At 38.4% G+C, this 16521-nt stretch overlaps 1 protein-coding gene across 1 annotated transcript in view; it reads left to right on the top strand.

The window, feature by feature from the left end:
- PODXL2 (podocalyxin like 2) overlaps positions 1–16521 on the top strand; it is a 61837-nt gene that overhangs the window by 36581 nt on the left and 8735 nt on the right. The window lies entirely within an intron of this gene.

The following is a 16521-nucleotide window of genomic DNA, read 5'->3' as shown; positions in this document are numbered from 1 at the left end:
CTCTAATGTCAGCTTCTTTAGGGCTTTCCTCCTGGGGTGATTAGATTCTTTGATAAAGGGACTTAAATCCTACTGGGAGTGTAAAGGGCCTATTGCTAGTGAGCTGGGAGCCAAGGTGGAGGAAGAGGGCTGGGTTTCATAGTAAATACATATACATAAATACAATTATAAATATTCATTTGCTCCTCCTGTGTGCAGCATGAACCCCTTCCCACAGTTGTACCTGGTATCCTCTAGTTCAGAGACCCTCCTTTTATCCTCTTTGAAAAATAAATTCTCAGTCTTAAGCGATATTTGTTAGCTGTGTGGTGTTGGGGAGAGGATCTAGGTATCCAGCTGCTCTTAAACAGACTTTCAACCAGTTTTCCTGGTTTTTAGTGCCATTTACATCCCCTCTTCTAAGGGTAACAGTAATACTTATTCCAGAGCATTTTGGGAGTTCAGTAGTATAAATCTAGTTGCTTCTCAGCTTTCTTCATTGTTGGCTTAGGGTTCAGCTCTTTGGGGATTGCTAAATCAGAAGATTCCTACTCATCCATCTGCTTCCAGCATCCAATTTTTGTTGCTCTTGTTTCCTCTTCTGGTTTTGTTTTTGTCTTTGTGGTTTAAGACCTTAAAAAAATTACTTATTCTTGCTTTAGTGGGTTTGCGGGAGAAGTGAAAGTACCTGCATGGATATCTAAAAGTGGTCAGTGAGGTGGTTGTGTTTTTTTAGTATCATTATAAACTTATGGATTTTAACATCATTGATCCATTGCAGTTATGATTCTTATTGACACTCAAATACCCCATTTTCAGTGAGCGCAAGCCTCTTCATATTGGCTTCTGAAGACTTTTGACCAACCTATTAGTGTTTGATTATTCCCTTGCTTCCTGATCTAACAAGACTTTCCGGGTTCATCTTGTATAGTCCTTTTCCCTGACATGGAGTGAACATTTTTCCAAGGAGCCCTAGTTCCTTTTCTTGGAAAATGGCACAATATAGGCACTTGGGACCCTTAAATTTTTTGTGTGCATTCTTGAACAATAAAATCTAAAGTTAATATCTCTCGTCTCTTTCCAAACAACACATAGATGTCAAAATGCTTTTATTCTCCTTTCCCTGTTTTTGTCTTCTTTTATTTTTACTTAATATTTGACGTCTACCTAATTAGGCATTATTATTAATTATCAATGCTTATTTAGCTTCATCAGCATATTTATTAGTTTCTTTGCTCTCACTTCTCACATCTGCTTCCTTTCTTCTAGGTTTAACTTCCTTCTCCCTGAAATAGTCCTTTGGTGGCTCTTTATGCAAGGATCTCTAAGCTTTTACTTATCTAAAACATGTCTAATTTTCTCACATTCTTTTCTTTTCTCACTTTCTTTTAATTTTGGTATAACTTCAAACTTACAGAAAGAATAGGACAAAACTCCCACATACCATCTTCCCCCATTTGAGAGTAAGTTGAAGGCATCATTCCCCTTTACCCCTACCCTAAATACATTAATGTCTGTTTCCTCCAAACAAGAATATTCTTTTACATAACTGTGGACAATTATCAAAAATCAGGAGATTAACAGTGATAGAAAGCTATTATCTAATCTATAGTCCTTAATTAAATTTCACCAGTCATCCTGATAATGTCTTTTATAGATGTTTTTCTCCTGGTCTAGGATATAATCCAGGATCATGCATTGCATTTAGTTGTCATGTCCATTTGGTTTCCTTTAATCTGGGACAGATTAAAGTCTTTGTCTTTAATGACCTTACCTTATTAAAGAGTACAGGCCATATATTTTGTAGACTGTTCCTCAGTTTGGGTTTGTGTGATGTTTTCTCCTGATTGGATTTAGGCTACATGTTTTCGGCAGTAATACCACTTAAGTGATGCTGTGGTTTGCTCGGGACATCACATCAGAAGGCGCGTAATGTTGGTTTGTCATGTTAAAAAGTGATGCTAACTCTGATCACTTGCTTATGGTGGGATCTTCCATCTTTTCCACAGAAATATTCCCATTTTCCCATTGTCATTAATGCTTTAAGAAACTGTGTATCTTGTCCCTCATCAAACTTTTACTCATTAGTTTTAGCATCCTTTGATCATTCTTGCTTGAATCAGTTATTGTTAGGATGGTTGCAAAATGGTGATTTTCTAACTCTGTCATTCCTTCTATATTTATTATTTGGAATTCTACTGAAAGAGCTTTTCCTCTGTATGCATGTATATGTGGATTAGTATGGATTCATAGGTTATTTCATTAAATGGCTTAAAATCCATAACTGTCATTATTTATTTTGAAGCACCATTTATCCCAGATTTTAGCCAGTGGGAACCCTTTTTAAACTGACTTTTGTGTTCTTTTAACGTAGTCCCGTAAATTTTTTTAACATATCAAGAACAAATTTATTCAATAAAGATTTACTTGGGACATAAAAGAGACCATTAAACAATGCCGCATATCGTTATCTACAAATTCACTTTAAATTTTATAGCAAAATACATTATGGGGGAGAAGAGTAGCCTACATTTCCCAGCAAACTAAACATAATCACTTTTCCCCTGCTCTTTTTTCCAGCTACCTGTCTTCTTGTAGGATTGAATATAGTGATCTTAGACAATTTTATGGTTTAGAAGAGCTAAGCATCTTCAATGCCTTGATTTCTTCTAGTTCTTTTTCTTCGTTGGTATGCTGTTTTCATCCTGCTTTGGATTTTTGGTAGATGTTTCCTCAGAAGTATATCTTTTTTAAGAACCTTGAGTTATTCTTGGCTTTGATTTCATGTCATTCTGGTTGTGGCTTAGCCTTTTGAGCAAAGTTTTACCTTTTGATAAAAGAGTATTTTCCAAGTGTTTACTTTGTCTTCTTTTTGAACTTGACTTCTGCTGTTTTTCAGTTTTCCTTCAGCATTTGAACCAGTTGGTTTCTCTTATTTACTATAGAAAACAATGGATCCTTGAAGTTCAGTCTCAGTTGTCTGATTTAGACTTCTAGATCTCAGACGTGTAGTCCTTGGATGCACAGTTTTATTTTTAAGGATTCATTTGGGAAAAATCTGAGCAGTTTTCTTTCTCATCCTTTCTTTGATTCAACAACTCTGTAGCCTCAAAGGATTAGCTCCTTGTAGCTCTGTGTCAGCTTTGTTTCTGTTTCTAGGTCTTGCTGTCCCAATCCTTTGCACTGGCACATTCTTTCAGGATTTCCACTAAAGGACTGTCAGCATTTTTCTCCTCCTTGTTCTGGAGAAATTCTCTGTGCTGCACTTGGCAAAGGATCAGATCCTTGCATCTCTATAGCAAGGATTCTTTTACCTTCAAGAACTTAAAAACAATACCTCTTAATTTACTACTACTCTATCTTTCTGCTTCCTCTCCTGGATTTTCCTTGCAAGCTTCTTTCCCGTTTCCTCTTTGTGTATTACCTATGATATGTTGGGTGAAATAGGAAAAGCAGGTGAATCTCCATTGCTCTTTCTAGATCTTGAGAACCACATTCCTGGAACTGTAGCTCTGTCCGACAAGACTTTCCATGAAGTATTGTCAGTTCTTTTCTCCTTATCTTTTCTTGAAGAAGTGTTTTTTGCATTGCCCCATCATTTTTTTAATGCACATTCTTACTTTTGGGCCCAACAAGAAGTTCCAGGCTATCTTGTACTTTCCCTTCCCCAAGCCTGGAATTTACCAGCTCTCTAAGGAGCCCTTTTAATGAGGAAAATATTTGGTTCCTCTTGATGAGGAAAATATTTGGAAACCGAGTTCTGGGCTCCAGGTTTACTCGTGGCCACTTGGGGTATCATTGCTTCTAGGCCCTTTTAGAGGAAGAACTGAGAGATATATATCTGTATTTCTCTCTCTTTAAAAATGTCCATATAGATACATAACACCTGTACATGTATACACACATATGTTTTTTTTTTTAATCATCATTTTATTGAGATATATTCACATACCACGCAGTCATACAAAACAAATTGTACTTTCGATTGTTTACAGTACCATTACATAGTTGTACATTCATCACCTAAATCAATCCCTGACACCTTCATTAGCACACACACAAAAATAACAAGAATAATAATTAGAGTGAAAAAGAGCAATTGAAGTAAAAAAGAACACTGGGTACCTTTGTCTGTTTGTTTCCTTCCCCTGTTTTTCTACTCATCCATCCATAAACTAGACAAAGTGGAGTGTGGTCCTTATAGCTTTCCCAATCCCATTGTCACCCCTAATAAGCTACATTTTTATACAACTGTCTTCGAGATTCATGGGTTCTGGGTTGTAGTTTGATAGTTTCAGGTATCCACCACCAGCTACCCCAATTCTTTAGAACCTGAAAAGGGTTCTCTAAAGTGTGCGTAAGAGTGCCCACCAGAGTGACCTCTCGGCTCCTTTTGGAATCTCTCTGCCACTGAAGCTTATTTCATTTCCTTTCACATCCCCCTTTTGGTCAAGAAGATGTTCTCCGTCCCACGATGCCAGGTCTACATTCCTCCCCGGGAGTCATATTCCACGTTGCCAGGGAGATTCACTTCCCTGGGTGTCCGATCCCACGTAGGGGGGAGGGCAGTGATTTCACCTTTCAAGTTGGCTTAGCCAGAGAGAGAGGGCCACATCTGAGCAACAAAGAGGCATTCAGGAGGAGACTCTTAGGCACAAATACAGAGAGGCCTAGCCTCTCCTTTGCAGCAACCGTCTTCCCAAGGGTAAAACTTATGGTAGAGGGCTCAACCCATCAAATCACCAGTCCCCTATGTCTGTGGTCATGTTAGCAACCATGGAGGTGGGGTAGGCGAATACCCCTGCATTCTCCACAGGCTCCTCAAGGGGGCACTACATCTTTTTTTTTTTTTTCCTTGTTTGTCTTTTTTCTTTTTTTTTTTTTTTTTAACTTTCCCTTCTTTTTTAAATCAACTGTATGAAAAAAAAGTTAAGAAGAAAACAAACATACAATAAAAGAACATTTCAAAGAGACCATAACAAGGGAGTAAGAAAAAGACAACTAACCTAAGATAACTGCTTTACTTCCAACATGTTCCTACTTTACCCCAAGAAAGTTACATAATATAGCAACATTTCAGTGAACTTGTTCCTACTACATCCATCAGAAATTAACAGACCATAGTCATTTCTGGGCATCCCCAGAACGTTAAATAGCTTATCTGTTCTTCTTGGATTATTGTTCCCCCTTCCTTAATTGCTCTCTACTGCTAGTTCCCCTACATTCTACATTATAAACCATTTGTTTTACATTTTTCAAAGTTCACATTAGTGGTAGCATATAATATTTCTCTTTTTGTGCCTGGCTTATTTCGCTCAGCATTATGTCTTCAAGGTTCATCCATGTTGTCATATGTTTTACCAGATCGTTCCTTCTTACTGCCGCGTAGTATTCCATCGTGTGTATATACCACATTTTATTTATCCACTCATCTGTTGAAGGACATTTGGGTTGTTTCCATCTCTTGGCAATTGTGAATAATGCTGCTATGAACATTGGCGTGCAGATATCTGTTCGTGTCACTGCTTTCCGATCTTCCGGGTATATACCGAGAAGTGCAATCGCTGGATCGAATGGTAGCTCTATATCTAGTTTTCTAAGGAACTGCCAGACTGACTTCCAGAGTGGCTGAACCATTATACAGTCCCACCAACAATGAATAAGAGTTCCAATTTCTCCACATCCCCTCCAGCATTTGTAGTTTCCTGTTTGTTTAATGGCAGCCATTCTAACCGGTGTTAGATGGTATCTCATTGTGGTCTTAATTTGCATCTCTCTAATAGCTAGTGAAGCTGAACATTTTTTCATGTGTTTCTTGGCCATTTGTATTTCCTCTTCAGAGAACTGTCTTTTCATATCTTTTGCCCATTTTATAATTGGGCTGTCTGTACTATTGTCATTGAGTTGTAGGATTTCTTTATATATGCAAGATATCAGTCTTTTGTCAGATACATGGTTTCCAAAAATTTTTTCCCATTGAGTTGGCTGCGTCTTTACCTTTTTGAGAAATTCCTTTGAGGTGCAGAAACTTCTAGGCTTGAGGAGTTCCCATTTATCTATTTTCTCTTTTGTTGCTTGTGCTTTGGGTGTAAAGTCTAGGAAGTGGCCTCCTAATACAAGGTCTTGAAGATGTTTTCCTACATTATCTTCTAGGAGTTTAATGGTACTTTCTTTTATATTGAGATCTTTGGTCCATTTTGAGTTAATTTTTGTGTAGGGGGTGAGGTAGGGATCCTCTTTCATTCTTTTGGATATGGATATCCAACTCTCCCAGCCCCATTTGTTGAAAAGACCATTATGGCTCAGTTCGGTGACTTTGGGGGCCATAGATCTGAGGGTCTATCTCTGAATTCTCAATTCGATTCCATTGATCTATATGTCTATGTTTGTGCCAGTACCATGCTGTTTTGGCAACTGTGGCTTTATAATAAGCTTCAAAGTCAGGGAGTGTAAGTCCTCCCACTTCGTTTTTTTTTTTTAGAGTGTCTTTGGCAATTCGAGGCATCTTCCCTTTCCAAATAAATTTGATAACTAGCTTTTCCAAGTCTGCAAAGTAGGTTGTTGGAATTTTGATTGGGATTGCATTGAATCTGTAGATGAGTTTGGGTAGAATTGACATCTTAATGACATTTAGCCTTCCTATCCATGAACATGGAATATTTTTCCATCTTTTAAGGTCCCCTTCTATTTCTTTTAGTAGAGTTATGTAGTTTTCTTTGTATAGGTCTTTTACATCTTTGGTTAAGTTTATTCCTAGGTACTTGATTTTTTTAGTTGCTATTGAAAATGGTATCTTTTTCTTGAGTGTCTCTTCAGTTTGTTCATTTCTAGCATATAGAAACATTACTGACTTATGTGCATTAATCTTGTATCCCGCTACTTTGCTAAATTTGTTTATTAGCTCTAGTAGGTGTATCGTTGATTTCTCAGGGTTTTCTAGATATAAGATCATATCATCTGCAAACAATGACAGTTTTACTTCTTCTTTTCCAATTTGGATGCCTTTTATTTCTTTGTCTTGCCGGATTGCCCTGGCTAGCACTTCCAGCACAATGTTGAATAACAGTGGTGACAGCGGGCATCCTTGTCTTGTTCCTGATCTTAGAGGGAAGGCTTTCAGTCTCTCACCATTGAGTACTATGCTGGCTGTGGGTTTTTGATATATGCTCTTTATCATGTTGAGGAAGTTTCCTTCAATTCCTACCTTTTGAAGTGTTTTTATCAAAAAGGGATGTTGGATTTTGTCAAATGCTTTTTCAGCATCTATTGAGATGATCAATTGATTTTTCCCTTTCGAGTTTTTAATGTGTTGTAATACATTGATTGTTTTTCTTATGTTGAACCATCCTTGCATGCCTGGAATGAACCCCACTTGGTCATGGTGTATGATTTTTTTAATGTGTCTTTGGATTCGATTTGCAAGTATTTTGTTGAGGATTTTTGCATCTATATTCATTAGGGAGATTGGCCAGTAGTTTTCCTTTTTTGTAGCATCTTTGCCTGGTTTTGGTATTAGATTGATGTTAGCTTCATAAAATGAGTTAGGTAGTGTTCCATTTTTTTCAATGTTTTGAAAGAGTTTGAGTAAGATTGGTGTCAGTTCTTTCTGGAAAGTTTGGTAGAATTCCCCTGTGAAGCCATCTGGCCCTGGGCATTTATTTGTGGGAAGATTTTTGATGACTGATTGGATCTCTTTGCTTGTGATGGGTTGGTTGAGGTCTTCTATTTCTTCTCTGGTCAGTCTAGGTTGTTCATATGTTTCCAGGAAATTGTCCATTTCTTCTACATTATCCAGTTTGTTGCCATACAGTTGTTCATAATATCCTCTTATAATTTTTTTAATTTCTTCAGGGTCTGCAGTTATGTCACCTTTTTCATTCATTATTTTGTTTATATGGGTCTTCTCTCTTTTTGATTTTGTCAGTCTAGCTAGGGGCTTGTCAATCTTGTTGATCTTCTCAAAGAACCAACTTTTGGTGATATTTATCCTCTCTATTGTTTTTTTGTTCTCTATGTCATTTATTTCTGCTTTAATCCTTGTTATTTCTTTTCTTGTACTTGGTTTAGGATTGGTTTGCTGTTCATTTTCTAGCTTCTTCAGTTGATCCATTAGATCTTTGATTTTGGCTCTTTCTTCCTTTTTAATATATGCGTTTAGTGCTATAAATTTCCCCCTTAGCACTGCTTTTGCTGCATCCCATAGGTTTTGGTATGTTGTGTTCTCATTTTCATTCGTCTCTATATATTTAGCAATTTCTCTTGCTATTTCTTCTTTAACCCACTGATTGTTTAGGAGTGTGTTGTTTAACCTCCAGGTATTTGTGAATTTTCTAAGTCTCTGATGGTTATTGACTTCTAATTGTATTCCATTGTGGTCAGAGAATGTGCTTTGAATAATTTCAATCTTTTTAAATTTATTGAGGCTTGTTTTATGTCCCAGCATATGATCTATTCTGGAGAAAGTTCCGTGAGCACTAGAAAAGTATGTGTATCCTGGTGATTTGGGATGTAATGTCCTGTAGATGTCTGTTAAATCTAATTCATTTATCAGATTGTTTAGGTTTTCAATTTCCTTATTGGTCTTCTGTCTGGTTGATCTATCTATAGGAGAGAGTGATGTGTTGAAGTCTCCCACAATTATTGTGGAAACATCAATTGCTTCCTTTAGTTTTGCCAGTGTTTCTCTCATGTATTTTGTGGCACCTTGATTGGGTGCATAGACATTTACGATTGTTATTTCTTCTTGCTGAATTGCCCCTTTTATTAGTATGTAGTGGCCTTCTTTGTCTCTCAAAACATCCCTGCATTTGAAGTCTATTTTATCTGAGATTAATATTGCTACACCTGCTTTCTTTTGGCTGTAGCTTGCATGAAATATTTTTTTCCATCCTTTCACTTTCAGTTTCTTTGTGTCCCTGTGTCTAAGATGAGTCTCTTGTATGCAACATATTGATGGTTCATTTTTTTTGATCCATTCTGCGAATCTATATCTTTTAATTGGGGAGTTTAATCCATTTACATTCAACGTTAAAACCGTGAAGGCATTTCTTGAATCGGCCATCTTATCCTTTGGATTATGTTTACCATATTTTTCCCTCTCTCTATTAATATCCTTTATTGTACCCATACCGAATCTCTTTAGTACTGAACCTTTCTCCAAGTCTCTCTGTCCTGTCTTTGTTTCTCTGTCTGTAGGGCTCCCTTTTGTATCTCCAGTAGGGCAGGTCTCTTGTTAGCAAATTCTCTCAGCATTTCTTTGTCTGTGAAAAATTTAAGCTCTCCCTCAAATTTGAAGGAGAGCTTTGCTGGATAAAGTATTCTTGGCTGGAAATTCCTCTCACTCAGAATTTTAAATATATCGTGCCACTGCCTTCTTGCCTCCATGGTGGCTGCTGAGTAGTCACTACTTAGTCTTATGCTGTTTCCTTTGTATGTGGTGAATTGCTTTTCTCTTGCTGCTTTCAGAACTTGCTCCTTCTCTTCTATGTTTGACAGTGTGATCAGTATATGTCTCGGAGTGGGTTTTTTTGGATTTATTCTATTTGGAGTTCTCTGAGCATTTATGATTTGTGTATTTATGTTGTTTAGAAGATTTGGGAAGTTTTCCCCAACAATTTCTTTGAATACTCTTCCTAGACCTTTACCCTTTTCTTCCCCTTCTGGGACACCAATGAGTCTTATATTCGGACGTTTCATATTATCTATCATATCCCTGAGGTCCATTTCGAGTTTTTCAATTTTTTTCCCCATTCTTTCTTTTATGCTTTCATTTTCCATTCTGTCATCTTCCAGGTCACTGATTCGTTGTTCAACTTCCTCTAGTCTTGTACTATGAGTGTCCAGAATCTTTTTAATTTGGTCAACAGTTTCTTTAATTTCCATAAGATCATCCATTTTTTTATTTAGTCTTGCAATGTCTTCTTTATGCTCTTCTAGGGTCTTCTTGATTTCCTTCATATCCCGTACTATGGTCTCATTGTTCATCTTTAGTTCTTTGAGTAGCTGCTCTAGGTGCTGTGTCTCTTCTGGTCTTTTGATTTGGGTGCTTGGGGTTGGGTTATCCATATCGTCTGGTTTTTTTCATATGCTTTATAATTTTCTGTTGTTTTTGGCCTCGTGGCATTTGTTGAACTTGATAGGGTTCTTTTAGGGTTTGTAGACCTATTGAAGTCCTTATCTCTAATTTATCAGATCTACAGCTTCGTGGAGTACACTTTCTCTAACTAACCAGCAGGTTGCGTCCACGAGCCACCTGTTCTCCACAAGCCAGCTCTCCCCTGCTTAGCCTTTTTGGTGAGTGGGGGAGTGAGTCTTGTGGGGCCCAATTGGTGTACCAAGCTTGCGTGTGTAGTTGGTGTTGCCTGCCCTGTATGTGGGGCGTGTTTCTGGGCAGTCGGGGAGGGGGGGGTGGCCCTAACAATCAAATCTCCCTGATGATCCTAGAGTTTTAAAGCTGCTGCAATAGTCTAATCCTTCAGTTCAGTCCTGCCACAGTTTGTCTCTGCCACTGACCCACAAGTCTTTGGTATTGGCGTATGGCTCCTGAGACTTGCAAGTGGGCCCCTCTTCCAGGCTGTGCACCCCGGGTCCTCTGTTGAGGGATGACTGTGCTATGTCACAGGTGAGTGCCGTCCCCCCAGGGCAGTTCTGGGCTGCTGGGCTGTGTAGGGAGGCTCCCAGTCTGCTCAAATGATGGCTGTATGGGGCTTTGTTAATTCACACTGCTCCACCTTCCCAGCTCTGGGACATTCAGCTGAGGTTGCAGGGAAGGCTAATGTCCACGCCCAGTTTTGTGGTGTGTGCCTGTTATTTGAAGCACTTCCGTCACACTGGGTTGTCTGTGGCAGCTCTGGGCTATGGGGCTGGCGATGGGCAGGAGTGTTTCCTGTCCACCAGGATGGTGGCTGTGAGCAGACACCCCCCTTTTCTTGGGAAGTTGTGTTGTTTAGTGAATTTTCTCAGCCACTGGATTATTGCCTTTTGTCTCAGAGCTCTCTTAGTTCTGCTCTTGACTTGACGTGCCCAAATTGCAATTCTTTGAAGCTTTCTGTATTGAGCTTCTTAGAGTAATTGTTTTAGAAAAAGAAAAAAGGATTTAAAAAAAAAAAAAAAAAAAAAACGGCCCTCCTCAGAGATCTAATGGGTTATTGAAATGCTAATAGACAAAGCAACCAGGGCCATTAAGGAAAGGTGCACAGGGCAGAGAGATCAGCTTTGCTTCGGGATTTGCATATGCGCCTCAAGGCCTGAGCTCCGCCCTTCCCCTTTCTGTGTTCACCAGAACTCCAAAAATCCTCTGCTTTTATTTTGGAGTTTTCCGTGTTGTTTTTTTTCTATGCCTGTCTCCTCTCTGCTGGGCTGGCTGCTCTCAGAGTCTCTGGTGTCTGGTCTCAGTCTATCTATGGTTGGAGTTTGAATCAGTAGAATGAGTTTTCTATAAGAGCAGCCACTGCAGTTCTCCCTTCTCCTTCCCGGAGCTGACAGCCCCTCCTCCCCCGGGACTGAGCCTGGCAGGGAGGGGCGCGAGTCCCCTGGCCGCAAAAACTTACAGATTTCGCTGATCTCAGCAGTTCCATGTTTTCATGAGTGTTGTATGAAGTATGCCCAAAGACAGGTTGCTCTGTGGTGTCCAGTCCACGCAGTTCCTGGCTTTTTACCTACTTTCCTGGAGGAGTAACTAAAACTTACAGCTCACCAGTCTCACACATATGTTTTTGTAAGTGTGTGCATGCACATATTTAAAACTATGAGTTCACACTGATATTTCCAGTTTCAGTGTGCCACCATTTGGGTTCTTCAAGCCTTCCTGTATTCCACATTTGTAACGTCTTTTTCCTAGTATCCTCAATATATCCTCAATATATTTCCTCATTTGTTTAATTCTACAGTACACCAAAAGTAGTTGAAAACTGTTAACCCTTACAGCTGCCAAAAAACTAACCTGCAAAGTAAACTTAAATATTTGTCTGAAGTTCTTTTTACTTCTTTATCTTCAGACTGTTCAGAAGTTATTTCATTTCTCTTTTCCCCTTTTGGTGTAGTTATGTTATATGTTTCAAATATAGTTAGGTTTATTTGTTTCTGTTTGTATTCAATTTTAGGGTTCTTTCCTCCATCCTCATTGATTTAAAAAAAAAAAAAACATTTTGTTTTAAAATACTTCCAAACTTACAGTACAGTTAAAAACTAATACAAACCCCAACATACTCCCCCCACCAGATATCAAGATCCACCAATTTTAACGTTTTGCCACATTTACCATATCATTCTATCAGTCCATCTGTTTATCAATCTATTTCTCCTTCTCTTATCTGTCTGTCTTCCTGCCTATCAGTCAATTTTCTGAACACTTGAAAATGTGTTCTTGAACATTTAATACTGCCATGTACATTTCCTGAGAACAAGGGTATTCACTTATATAACCACCTTAAGTGCGGTTATCAAGTTCAAGAAATTTAACATTAATATAAAGCTTACAGTCTATATTCTAATTTTTTCATATGTCCCAATAATGTCCTTTGGGTGTTTTCCCCTCTCTTGTTAGATCCCATCCAGGATCCTGTATTGCATTTAATTGTCATTGTCTCTTTAGTTGCTGTTATTTTTTTTTTAATTGTGGGAACATATATACAACGTAAGTTCTCCCATCTCCTCCATTCCCAAGCACACAATACAGTGGAATAATTCATAATGTTGCAGGGCCCTCACCGCCTTCCATTGCTAAAACTTTGCCATCTCCCCAAACAGAAAACCTACATACATTATGTATTCATTTCCTATTCCTCCTGTCCCCTGACCCTGGCAACCTGTACTCTAATTTCTGTCTCTATGAGCTTGCATATTCTCAGATATTTTCTTTGTAGTCACTATGGGGCTTAAATTTAACATCCTAAATCTGTAACAGTCCCATTTGCTTTGATACCATCATAACATCAATAGTATACACAAACTATCTTCCTATACCTATCCATACCCCCACCTTTACGTGGTTCTTGTCACTAATTACATGTTTATACGTTAAGAGTCCAAAACCACTGATATATCATTACCTTTTATGCATTTTAGATCCTGTGGGAAGTTTAAAGTGGACTTAGACAAACCAAAAAATACAATAGAACTGACATTTATATTTACCCATGTCGTTTTCCTCACCAGATATCTTTATTTCTTTACGCAGCTTTGATCTTTTGTCTATTTCTTTCCTTTCAACCTGCAGAACTCTCTTTACCATCTCCTGTAGTGCCAGTGTAGTGGTGACAAACTCTCTCAGCTTTGTCTGGGAACGTCGTAATGTCTCCCTCATTTTTTGAAAGACAGTTTTGCCAGATACAGAATTCTTGGTAGGCAGGTTTTTTGTTGTTGTTTTTTGTTTTTGCTTTCAGCACTTGAAATATGTATTCCGACTTCCTTCTTGCCTCCATTGCTTCCGATGAGACATTGGCATTTAATCTTATTGAGGCTCCCTTGTAGATAACATGTTGCTTCTCTCTTGTAGCTTTGGCATTCAGGTTTGATTATGATATGTCTTGATGTAGGTCCATTTGGGTTTATCCTTTTTGGAGTTCATTGAGTATCTTAGATGTGTATATTCATGCCTTTTGCTACATTTGGGAGGTTTTTGGCCATTACTTTTTTGAATATTCTCTCTGTCCCTTTTCTCTTTCTTCTCCTTCTGGGACCCCAACAACATGTATATTGGTACACTTGATGCAGTCCTACAGGTTCCTCAGGCTCTGTTTACTTTTCCTCATTCTTTCTTCTTTCTGCTTTTCAGGCTGAATGGTTTCAATAGTCTTATCTTCAAGTTCTCAGATTCTTTCTTCTGACAGGTCCAATCTGCTGTTGAATACTTCCAGGGAATTTTAAATTTGCCTTAATGTGGTATTCATTTCTATTTGGTTCCTTTTTACAATTTTCATCTCTATATTGATATTTTCTCTTTATGTTTATCTCTTGTTTTCTTGATTTCCTTTAATTCTTTCTGCATGTTTTCCTTTTATCTCCTTAAGTTTATTTATGACCATTTTTTAAATTAAATTCAGTTTTATTGAGATATTCACACACCATACAGTCATCCATGGTGTACAATCAGCTGCTCACAGTACTGTCATATAGTTGTGCATTCATCACCCCAATCTATTTTTGAACAGTTACCTTATACCAGAAAGAATCAGAATAATAATAGAAAAAAATAAAAGTAAAAAAAGAACACCTAGATCATCCCCTCCATCCCGCCCTATTTTTCATTTAGCTTTTGTCCCCTTGTTTCTTCTCATTCATCCATACACTGGATAAAGGAAGTGTGATCCACAAGGCTTTCACAATCACACTGTTGCCCCTTGTAAGCTACTTTGTTATACAATTGTCTTCAAGAGTCCAGGCTACTGGGTTGGAGTTTGATAGTTTCAGGTATTTACTTCTAGCTGTTCTAATACATTAAGACCTAAAAAGTATTATCTATATAGTGCATAAGAATTTCCACCAGAGTAACCTCTTGACTCCATTTGAAATCTTTCAGCCACTGAAACTTTATTTTGTTTCATTTTGCATCACCCTTTTGATCAAGATGTTCTCAATCCCATGATGCCAGGTCCAGATTCACCCCCGGGAGTCATATCCTGCGTTGCCAGATATGAGTTCACCTGCCGAGGTGGCGTAGCTAGAGAGAGAGGGCCACATCTGAGCAACAAAGAGGCACTCAGGGGGAGACTCTTAGGCATAATTATATGCAGGTTTAGCCTCTCCTTTGCAGTAACAAGCTTCGTAAGAGCAAGTCCCATGATAGAGGGCTCAGCACATCAAACTGCCAGTCCTCAATGTTTGTGAGAATATCAGCAACAGTCCAAGTGAGGAAGTTCAACACTTCTGCATTTTCCCTCAGCTCCTCAGGGGGGCCCTGCATATATATTTTTATTCTCTGCCCAAATTACTTTGGGATGTGTTAGGACCATTTTTTAAAAGCTTTTTTCTGGTATGCCCCAGGCCTGGCCCTTGTCACTGACGGTTTGTCATGCTTTCATCTTCTCCTTTGCCTGGGCCATCAGTACCTGTTGGTTTGTAGGTTTTGTTACCTTTTGTTGAAACTTGGACATTTTGATATTTTAATGTGTTATCACTGGAATTTAGACTTTGAGGAGTCTGTTCCTTAAGCTTGTTATGAGAGAGCTTTTCTTGAATGCCGGTAACTAACAAAAAACTAACAAAAAAAAGGAAACAAATAAAACACCTTTCTCAGTCTTTGCAGATTTACCTGTGGAGTGCTCTCCTTTAGGCCTTATCCATATAATGAGTTTAGAGAATAGCTTGAGGCCAAAGTGTAGGGGACTCCCTGGTCCTTTCTCGCTGTTTTGTCTTGGGCACGCACATGTGGCTCTAGGAATTCCCCCATTTACACAGATACAAATGTCCCCCTTCCCCAGGAAACAGTTTTCTCACAGTCCCAGGCAGTGTACTCTATGTCCTATAGCCAGCAATTCCTTGCCCCAGGCAGCACGACTTGACTGCTGTCCCACAGTGTACTGTAGGGGAGCTCTGTGAGCCATCTTCCTCACACAGGGCAAGTTCTGGGATGGTGAGCCTTTCAGGGAACTACCACACAGACTGGAGCAGACACACAAGCTCCTAGTATGTGCATGAGGGTTACTCGGCTCCCTTGGGAACCAGGACCAAGGCTCCACACTGAGAGCACAAGCCGACTCCAGGCCTAGCTGCTGAGGGGTTTGGGGAGGGGCAGCAGGGCGCCAGAAGAGCCCACTGCTTTCAGAAATCAGCAGGTGAAAGTATAATTCCTTCTTTTCTTTCTTACAGAAAAAGTAGCATACTATTTATACTTTTTTGCCTTTTACTTTTTTTCCACTTAATATATTTTGGAAATCCCTTTATATTGATTTTTGGAGACCATTTTTACAACTGAATAATACTCCATTATTTGTGCGTACCATAGTTTATTCAACTTGTCTTCTTCATGTGGACATTTTAGTGGTTTCCAATATTTTGCAGTTTTTAAAACTGATGCAGTAATAAATTTTGTGTAGATGTATTTTTGTATTGTTGGAGAGGTATCTTCGGAGTAAATTCTAAGAAGTGGAATTGCATATGCAGTTTTGTTAGATATTGCCAAATTCCCATTTCTCTTGCATACTTTTTAGAAATTTGTTGGGCCGTATTTTTCTATCTTCAATGTCTCTCAACAACCATTTTATGTTTTCCATCTCTTTAAAATCTCAATGATGCATTCTGGGTGATTCCCTAGTGCTGTCTTCCAAAATAATAACTCTGTTTGCTTGTGTCTAATGTTCTGTTGAACCCATCCATTGAGTTTTTAATATAGATAACTATGTTTTATATTTTTAGACTTTCTACTGGTTCCAAATCTGCCCCTTCTTTTTTCATGCTGTTCTCTTCTTTCATTAAGGCTTCTATTCCTTCTTGTATCTCTTTAATTATTTTAAACTTATTTATTTTATGATCTCTTTCAGATTGTTTTAGTAATACCACATCTCAGGATATCAATTCTCTTTGCTTGTTGCATTTGCAACTTAT

This window comes from Choloepus didactylus, chromosome 1 (assembly GCF_015220235.1).
Source record: "Choloepus didactylus isolate mChoDid1 chromosome 1, mChoDid1.pri, whole genome shotgun sequence".
NCBI classification, from domain to species: Eukaryota; Metazoa; Chordata; class Mammalia; order Pilosa; family Megalonychidae; genus Choloepus; species Choloepus didactylus.
Note: the sequence above shows the minus strand (reverse complement) of the source record. Positions and strands in the feature narration are given on the sequence as shown.